At 39.3% G+C, this 10,415-nt stretch overlaps 2 pseudogenes across 2 annotated transcripts; both read left to right on the forward strand.

Moving 5' to 3' along the window:
• The first annotated feature begins 8,513 nt into the window (after nt 1–8,513).
• On the forward strand, nt 8,514–9,909 carry LOC103276605 (annotated as a pseudogene). Its single transcript, XR_505379.2, has one exon. The product of XR_505379.2 is annotated as an actin-related protein 2/3 complex subunit 2 pseudogene (transcript).
• Nucleotides 8,514–9,909, forward strand: LOC110594562 (annotated as a pseudogene). Its single transcript, XR_002481320.1, has one exon. The product of XR_002481320.1 is annotated as an actin-related protein 2/3 complex subunit 2 pseudogene (transcript).
• Nucleotides 9,910–10,415: the final 506 nt, after the last annotated feature.

Raw genomic sequence — 10,415 nt, forward strand, 5'->3', positions numbered from 1 at the left:
TATTGAATCAGAACCCTAATGACCTCGTTGTAATTTAATTTCCTCTTTAAAGATCCAATTTCCCAATATTGTCATATTCTGAGGTACTATTGTTAGGATTTCCTCTTTAAAGACCCAATTTCCCAATATAATCATATTCTGAGGTACTAGTTGTTAGGATTTAAACATATGAATTTCCTGATGAACAATTAATTCCACAGCAAGTGCTTCTGACAAAAAAAAAAACCAAAAAACCTCTGTTTATATTTTATTATTTAGAAAGTCCAATTTTGAAGCATGGTAAAAGACTAAGAGAAAAGTTCCCATCAGAGGAAGAACTCAGAAACTCAGAGTTGTGAACTGATTTGCATAGGCTCACACAGTTAATGAGTGGTAAAAATTCTACTGAGTTCTGACTCAATGTTTTTATCCATTTAACTCCCCGAGTTTCTATTGCTCAGCACCTCTTAATTGTAAGCCTGAATGCCTCTTTATATACAAGAATTAATATTATAAATTATGGTATTTGGATGCTAGGTTGAATAATGCTGTTATTTATGGGGCTGAAAGGCAGGGAAATAGGTGGTATTACACTAGATAATGAAAGATTTAAAAAAGAGCACAAAGTGGGGGCAGCCCCGAGAAGACCACTTGCTACTATGTGCTTACTTCAAATCTCCACCAAGTCAGTCTTTGTAAAATCTGGTACTGGAATTCTCCAGTTCAGGTCCCATGACTGCTATCACAGTAGTCTGTAATACACATGTGCCAGACTGATGTGGCAAGTATGGCCTTGTGTGGCTTCTTAATAGACTCTCTCTATCTTACAGATTGCTTAAAGATGCCAGATTTCCCTACCTGCTCTGTTTGCTGGACTCTTCCCTCATCAAGTCTCCAGTAACTATAAACGTAGCCATCCCTGCCCTACTCATAAGTGACTGGAGGTAAACATCCCACTGATGTAATGCCTGCATTCTGAACAGGTGATCTATCACAACAAGGGATTAAATCAAACAATGTATTATTTCTTTCCTCTTTGTTTTCTCTGAGGCAGCAGACTTCGGAGGTTAAAAGAATAGTCTCAAATCTGCTTCCTGACTCTGCCTGTCTTTACTGGGTGTATAACTTCATGCAGGTTACATAGCCATCCTAATCCTATTTTCCTAATCTATAAAGTGGTGATAGTAACAATCTTCTCTTACAGGTTGTTGTGAGGATTAAGAAAAAAAAAAAAAATGTAGGTGATACTAGATATATAGACTATGACACATAATATGTACTCAATAAATGTTAGCTACTACTGTTATTATACATCTTGGAGGAAGATAACAACAAACAATGGAGAAAATAGCTGAGAATTAGCTTTCGGTTCCCATCAAACAACTGAAGGTTGAGTCTTAAGTTTTGAACTTGATATGATACATATAAAGTTTGTTTTTGTTTGTTTGTTTGTTTGTTTTTTCAGGGTGAGCATGGTGGCTGACGTCTGTAACTCCAGCCCTTTGGGAGGTCGAGATTAGAGGATTGCTTGAGCCCAGGAGTTCAAGACTGGCCTAGACAACAAAATGAGACTCCGACTATACACACACACACATATTAGCAGGGTGTGGTGACGCATGCCTGTAGTCCCAGCTACTTGGGAGACGGAGGCGGGAGGATTGCCTGAGCCAAGGAGGTTGAGGCAATGATGAGCTGGGATAGTGGCACTACACTCCAACCTGAGAGACAGAGTAAGAGCCTAACTGAAAAAAATAAAAAATAAAAATAAGTAAATAAAATAAAATTGTTTTTCAGATGGCTCACCCTTTCATAGCTCATTTTTCTTATATGAATATGTTTGCCATTTCTTTCCCATTTCTGCACAATTCTGGTGTGTTAAAAATGTAGAAAACAGTACAATGAATAGGCATGTTCCCACAACTCATGCTACATTGCACATTACACAACACAGTTAAAACCTATTGGAAATTTCTATACAGAGTCTCCTCAACTTCATGCAGGCCTTCAGTCTAAAAATTCCACATACCTTTATTTCATCTTAAAATGAAGATTCCAGCTAGAGCTTACTCCAAAACCGTAGTTCTGTTTGAGAGCTAGGAAAGGAAGAAGGCAATGAAAAAGAGATAGAAAAATTTAGCTGGGCCCAGACTCTGAAAACTTTATGTTTTCCAATTAGGATTGTTTGTCTGTTCATTGGCTTGAAAAATTACAGGCACCATTTTTCTCTCATCCACAATATTCAAAGCAATGTTTTTCAAACTCTATGCCCTGACCCATGAGTGAGTCATAAAATCAATTTAGTGGATTATGACCAGCATGACTAAAACAATAAAACAGGACAAATAGAATAAGAAAAGAAACAAAGAGAAAATATCAAAGTGTACTTTGTAAAGGTAACTTTTGTCATGGAAGCCTTTGTTTCATATTTGTGTGTGATTGTAGATTGTATATTTACATATGTGTACACAGTTGCTATGTACAGTCATATTTCTCCCTATGAGTGTGAGAGAAAAACCCCTGAAAATTGCTGATGTGGAAGACTTGACAATGTTCCAGCAGGCATGATGTCCAGTCTTCAGCTTCAGGGTGAGAAGGAAGCAATGAAGCGAGAGAACAATATCAAGACAGCGCTTGAAGACCAAGGCTTTAGCCTGGAACATGAGGCGTGAAATGTACAGCCTCAGCACTTATCGCTCCCCATCCAAGTCACTTATTTCCTGGGGCTCTAGGACAGAAGTACACTCTCCATTTAGAATGCCAACAGATATGACAGCCAAGCTCAAGCCTTTTTGATCCTTGTGTTCTCCATCTTTCCTACTGCCAATGATTTTCAAAGCCATATGCATAAAGTAGGCACTAAAGGTGTGTCAAACCTACCTGGGGTGATGGCAGCATCACCAATGGTATATTTGTAGGTAACAAGTCTTCAACAGATCTTCCCTACATTTTACTTCCCATCTCCCTCTACTTTGTACTTCTTTTCCACCCTGCCCATCTCTACTGAGGGCAATCATAAGACTTCATTGTGCTTTTCATCGGGTAAATATTGGAGTTCCTTGACTTGATGTAGATATATGCCACTGAAGTTGAAAAAGAGCACCTCTCAGTACCTCATTTTCCTCATATGTAAACCCCATCTTATGAAGTTGCTATGAGGGTGGAAACAGATTAGCACAACGCCTAGCGCAGTGCTAATATCAGATGCTCAATAAAGAACCGTTGCTACTAATGCTATTGTAATTATTATTATTCAGCCTCTTAGCCATCACTTTTCATGTGACAGGACTGAAAAATAAGGATCTGAACATTGCCTTTGGAAAGACAAGCAAGCAACAACAACAAAAACAACATATCTGGGTTTTGTTTTAATCAGGTATGGTAAAACATGCAGACATGGAAATGAGTATCAGGAAGAAGTTTTTTTTCTACTCACAGATCCCTAGAAACAGGGGGTGAGGCGTGCCATGCAGGAGGTAAGGCATGGGGAAGCACTGGGGTGGGTGAGGAGATTGAGGGGAAAACGTGGGCAGGTATATTGTGGTTCTGCAGGAGGGAACGGGTAAGGGAAGGGAACCTAAAGAGGTTTAGGATTGACTCACTTGAATCATTTTCAGTGGCTCCTGGGTTGTAGGGGATGCCCCTAGCTTCCTGGTGCCTGGTCCTAGGGTAGTCCAGAATGTGAGTCTTGGGAAAGTCCAAGAAAGGAGGTGGTTGGGGATAGGGCTCTGGATTGGTTGGCTTGCCTATGAAAGGTGCTTTCCACGGAAAACTGCTTGCTATCTTTAGGAATTTGCCAGTTCTGAAAGGGTCAGTAAAGCCCATGATGCCAAAGCCCTAAAAATAAAGAAAATAAAAAGGCATGATTCATACTGTTTGTGAAATGGGTATAGAGTATCTGACTTATAAAGTTATTCTGTAATAGTTATTTTGTTAGACAAATAGAATAGAATATATGTCTATAATTTATATTTTCTCTCTCTCTTTCTCACCTTTATATGCCAGAGTCGAAGAGATATAGGAGATTAAAGTTCTATGTAGAAGATAATGTATAATTTGGTGCTGGTATATAATAGGCACTCAAACGTGTTCAATTTTCTTTCCTTCACATTTAAATATAATAATATTTTTGAATTAGTGCACATGAACTAGCATAGTTTCTGTGTGAAAATGGATTCAGGAGAACATCACTTTTCACCAAATCAAAATGTGTAAAATTATCAAATGATTGTCTCTGCAAATGTGAAAACTAAAACATATAATGCTCAGTTAAATTTGATTTTCAGACAAACAACAAAAATTTTTTAGTATAAGTATGTCCCAAATATTGCACTAGAAATACTTAGGCTAAAAAAAATTATTTTTTTTTCTGAAATTAAAATTTAATTGGATATACTTTTATTTACTAAGTCTGACACCTTAATGTGATTGATAAAATTCAAAAAATAGCCCCCCCAAAATGAATATACATAGTAGTAATATGTATTTTTTTAAAGTACTTCACATACATTTTTTTTTAACTTGATTGTCAGATATGAGAAACCAGACCATCAGTAAGCTTTTTGACACCATCAAATGTTGAAATAAAATACCTGAAATGAGGCATAAATGTTCTAGACAACTTAGAATTTTTTTCTGCTTTTTCCTTCTTTTATCTTTCCCTGCGTTGTCTGAATAAGGAAGCCATTCTTTTGGAGAGGATTTCCTGCACTCAGTCCTACAGAAGAGTTTGTAAAAGAAGTGAATTTTCACATGGGAATGAAAACTAAAGAGAGAGTCCATTTGAAGGCCTAAAGTTGAAAAGATATAGGAAATTAAAGGTCTATGTATAAGATAAGAGCAGAAGGTTTTCAAAATTATTCTGACACTTTGGTTATAAAGATAATGCAAGGCTTTGTGTGTGTTCTCCAGATTCCTATCTAAGTAAATTCAAAAGTAGCCTGCTTCACTCTTCCAACTATAGCTGTGCATGACTGAGGAACAGAATTCGGAGGAGGAGAGTTGCAGCTAAGACTCTGGCCTGTGAGGCTTTGAGAATGAACTCTGTGTTTTCATGGAGAAGGAAGATGGACAGTCCAGAGATCGACCTGTGCTGGCTTAAGGACACGTACCGCTCAGAAAAGGTGTAACCTGAGCCCGCCAGATGGTTATTCACAAGGGCTACCCCATGTAGGTTCGCACCATTTATCTCTCCCCAGCTTCCTCTGATTCTACTGGCAAATTCCCTCTCATTTCAATGATCCAGTTTCTGATTCAGAGAGTCAATAGCTCTCTTTTCTCTGTGCTTTTTTTTTTTTTGAGCTTGTAGTTAAAACCATAAGCTCTAGAGACAGATAAACTTGAGTTCAAATCCTAGACTTAGAATGAACTGTCTCTGGTTTTCAGCAAGTTGCTTCACATCTCCAAGTCTCAGTTTCCACATCTGTAAAAATGAAATTATAACCAAACTCATAGTATGTTGTAGGAATTAAATAATGTATACATGAAGTTAGCTCTATGCCTGGCATGTGTTACAGTTTTAAAAATTGCTACTCACTGCCTTGATTGATATTATCATTACTCTGTTATACTGTACTATCTGTTCCTTGAGGTTTCTTTCCTATAAGACTAAGAGCAACTTTGGAAAGCAGAGGCCATATCTCATTTCTCTTAAATTCCCTGGTCATCTACTGTATGTCTGGTGCTCAATAATTGTGTGCTTGAATGAATGGATGGATGGATTAGCAATTTTCTAAAGTGTCCCTGCTGGAAAATGTGTTTGATGCCTTTTTTTTTTTTTTAAGAAAAGTATGCATTGGGTTTGGGGTAAGGTCAGAGGTTTTTCTTTCATGCAGGTCTGGGACAACACATTGTCAGTATCCCTGTAAACTTGGAGAGAGAGTATTGGACTACATACCTTCTGGATATATCACATTGAGTGATAGAAAGTTAGCTATACTTCATCCTTATCCCTATCTACTTTTTTTTTAATTGGTTAGCTGTGGCAACCGTCCTGTTCAATGCCTTGCCTTCTCTCTGCCACGGTCTGTTTCCCTTTTATCCCTACCACCAAAACAAGAAAATTTCTCCCAAACCCATGGCTGTGTGGACATGCCAGCATGGTATTAGTCCGCATTTTGCCTGAGGTGTTAGAGCCATGTGGATGCACTTGAACAACGGGAAAGCCAAAACGATTCCCAGAAGATTTCAGAAATAACTTTTGGAAGCACATTCTTAATTTCACAAATAAGTGTACATAGAAAAAGAAAAGCCTGCAAACTACTATGTTCATCTTCAAACTTAAAATCTCTCCTATATCAATTATGTGCTTGTGGTTTGGTGTTTCTAAGTGTCTGGTAAGACACCTTAAATTATATGTGTATTACCACACATTTCTAAATATTTTAAGTACAGTTTTTTTTATTTTTTTTTTTAGTTGAATTCTCACTCTGTCGCCCAAGCTGGAGTGCAGTGGCATGCTCACGGCCACCACATCCTCAAACTGCTGGGCTCAGGGGATCCTTCCATCTCAGTCTTCCAAGTAGCTGGAACTGCAGTCTTGCACCACCATGCCCAGCTAATTTTCTGATATATTGTACAGATGTGGTCTCACCAAGTTGCCTAGACTGGTCTCAAATCCCTGGGTTCAGGCAATCCTCTCACTTCGGCCTCCCAAAGTGCTGGGATTATAGGCATGAGCCACTGCACCCAGCCTTAAGTACAATTTTTTATCTTTAAAAATTTCACATTTTTTTCCATGAAAACACTTCAGTTGTCCTAAACTCACATGTATTCTTTATAAGTATACCTTCATAAGGTATAAATACTGCATCATCTCCAGAAAGGATGTGAATATATGTGTACACATGCATATGTGTGAGGTGTGAAGATAGTGTTTATGGGCGAATTATCAAAGATTTCATAGAGTTTTTTTTCTGATTTCTAGAAGTAGGTCATATATCTTATGATCTTCATGTTGGAAAGATTCATTTAGTTCCTGAAAAACTAATCACTTACACCTGTAGGCATATTTGCTCAACAAATATTCATTGAACATTGCTATTCTAGAAAATGTAATGGAATCTGGATGAATAAGAATCCAGCTGTGTACAATTATTCAAAATGCAAGCTAAGGCAGAAATGATGTGGGATTATAGAGTTCAACAGAGAATGATTATTTCTGGCTTCAGTAGGCCAGAAAGACTTCAGGAGGAAGTACAATTTAAACTCTGTCTTGAAGGGTGGGCGCTTTTTGCCTGGTGGAATAGAAGAGGTATGGTGGAAGAACATCCCTAGAATGTAGATCAAGAAAGAACAAAGAGATGATCCAGAAGACAGGAATACACACAAGCCTGTTTGTTCAGGACAGAGCTTTTATGTTGGGAAGTATCCAGAGGAAATTTTGAAAAGTGGACGAGGGTCACCAAGAAAGGACCAGAATGACTGTTGTATTAATCAGGACTTATTAGTTTGTAGTGAGTAAGAATAAAATTAATTAATGACTTAGCACCCTCAGGAAAGCAAAACAAAATAAAAAACAAAAATCCCAAGTTTTAGGAAAATAAGTGGGAGGAGGAGGATTCATTTTGCTTGGAAACAGCTTGAGGCATTTCCAAAAATCAAGAGAGCCAGAAGAGAGGGTGTAACAGGTATTCAGTGGCACTAGTACTCCATTTTAAAAATGTCCTTTCTTTTGTTTATTTGTATTCTCTTCAAATAAGTTGATCTTTGCAGCTTAGAATTGGAAATGCTGGCCACCTGTAGCCTCAATTTCATATTCTTCTTTTATCATGATTTCAGAAGCAAAGTTTCCTCTTGTCCAGCACCAAATCAAGAAATATAGGGGCTGAGCTCTGATTTAGCTTCAGTCGTATGACCACACTTGTGGAAGTACATGGCAATGGGAAAGGGGCGTTGTGATTGACCAGGGCTGTGTCACATGCTCACCTGTGAGAAGTGAGAAAGCTTTGTGAACAGATAAGAAGCCTAATTGCCATGATTCATTGCATCATTCTAAGAGTTTCATTCTTTTCATGATTTAATTCACTCATTCATATATTTCATTCCTTTGACTTCAATCTTACAAACAATGGAGAACCATTAAAATATTTTTCATCTAGCAAGTAACAGTGATTGTAGTGATCTATAGGAAGAATTCAAATGGAGATGAGACAGCTATGTAACTACCCTACAAAGAATGATGAAGCCTGCATCAGGATGGGACAGTGTCAGGGAAGAGAAAGAAAGTAACATATTGGATATTCCGTGGTAGATCATCAAATAACAGTTGAGCATGGAAATGCATGCCCGTAGTTCCGGTTACTTGGAAGGCTGAGGTGGAAGGATCGCCGGAGCCCAGCAGGTCAACACTGGGGTGGCTATGAGTGTGCCACTGCACTCCAGCCTGGGTGACGGAGTGAGACTCCAACTCAAAAAGAAAAAAAAAAAATTACAGACTGGTGTACAACAAATAAATAAATAAAACTCCAAATGAATAAGTTAAAAAAATAAAAAAGAATAGATTAGAAGACAGATTGAAAAATGAAGAACAGGTCGGTGAGGCGGCAGCGGTGGCGGCGGCTCGGCAGGTGGGTTCAGGCTTCGGGGACCAGCCGCCACCATGATCCTGCTGGAGGTGAACAACCTCATCATCGAGGAGATGCTCACGCTCAAGTTCGAGAACGCGGCCGCTGGAAACAAACCAGAAGCAGTAGAAGTAACATTTGCAGATTTTGATGGTGTCCTCTATCATATTTCAAATCCTAATGGAGATAAAACAAAAGTGATGGTCAGTATTTCTTTGAAATTCTACAAGGAACTTCAGGCACATGGTGCTGATGAGTTTTTAAAGAGGATGTACAGGAACTTCTCGTTAAATCCAGAATCAGGATACAATGTCTCTTTGCTATACGACCTTGAAAATCTGTCTGCATCTACAGATTCCATTGTACATCAAGCTGGAATGTCCAAGCGAAATTGTTTTGCCTCTGTCTTGGAAAAATACTTTCAATTCCAAGAAGAGGGCAAGGAAGGCAAGAACAGGGCAGTTATCCATTGTAGGGATGATGAGACCATGTATGTTGAGTCTATAAAGGACAGAGTCACAGTAGGCTGATGCACAGTGTTTACGGAAGACGATGGTGTGGTCACTGGAAAGGTGTTCATGCAGGAGTTCAAAGAAGGACGCAGAGCCAGCCCCACAGCCCCACAGCTCCTCTTTAACCACAGGGAACCTCCTCTGGAGCTGAAAGACACGGACGCCGCTGTGGGCGACAACATCGGCTACATGACCTTCGTGCTGTTCGCTGGCCAGACCAATGCCAGTGCTGGAGACAACACCATCAACCTGATCCGCACGTTCCGAGACTACCTGCACTACCACATCAAGTGCTCTAAGGCCCATATCCACACACGTATGAGGGCAAAAACATCTGACTTTCTCAAGGTGCTGAACCGCGCACGCCCAGATGCAGAGAAAAAAGAAATGAAAACAATCACGGGGAAGACATTTTCATCCCGCTAACTCTTGGGAATACGAGGAAGCGGCTGGCAACTGAAGGCTGGAACACCTGCTACTGGATAATCGTAGCTTTTAATGTTGCACCTCTTCAGGTTCTTAAAGGATTCTCCGTTTTGTTTCCATTTTGTACACGTTTGGAAAATAATCTGCAGAAATGAGCTGTGCTTGCAAGGACTTCATAGTTCCCAAGAATTTAAAAAAAAAAATTCCACTTGATCAACTTAATTCCCTTTCTTTATTTTCCCTCCCTCACTCCCTTCCCCACCTCCCTTTCCAAGCTGTTTCGCTTTGCAATACGTTACTGGTAATGAGTTGCAGGATAATGCAATCTTAACTTGTTTTCTCCTAAGTATTTGAGTTCAAAACTCCTGTATCTAAAGAAGTATGGTTGGGTCATTAATAAAGAAAACCTTTCTATCTTAAAAAAAAAAAAAGAAGAAGAATAGAGGAGTCAAAGATGACTGTGTTTACCAGCCAGGGTTAGGGGGATGATTAAAACAGTATTAATTGAAATTGGAAGTCAGAATGAAAGTTAGATTGAATGAGAAAATAAATTGTTAGGATGATAATAGGAAAATAATGGATTTGGAATGACGAGACATCTAGGTGAGACTTCCTTCAGGCAGTTGTAAACTACTCAGGAGAGAAGTTAAGCTGAAGATTCCCACTGGGATCATCTGAATAAAGATGCAGTTTGGGCCGGCTTGGTGGCTCAGCCTGTAATCCCAGCACTTTGGGAGGTCTAGGGGAGTGGATTGCCTGAGCCCACGGGTTGAGGCTGGGCAACTTGGTGAGACCTCTTCTCTACAATAAATCAAAAATTAGCCAGGTGTGGTAGTGCATGCCTTGTAGTTCCAGCTACTTGGAAGGCTAAGGCAGAAGGATTGCTGGCCCAGCAGGTCGAGGCTGCGGTGACTGGGAGCATGTCAATGAACTCCAG

This window comes from Carlito syrichta, unplaced genomic scaffold, assembly GCF_000164805.1.
Source record: "Carlito syrichta isolate Samal-C Ts95f unplaced genomic scaffold, Tarsius_syrichta-2.0.1 Scaffold316271, whole genome shotgun sequence".
Lineage (NCBI taxonomy): Eukaryota > Metazoa > Chordata > Mammalia > Primates > Tarsiidae > Carlito > Carlito syrichta.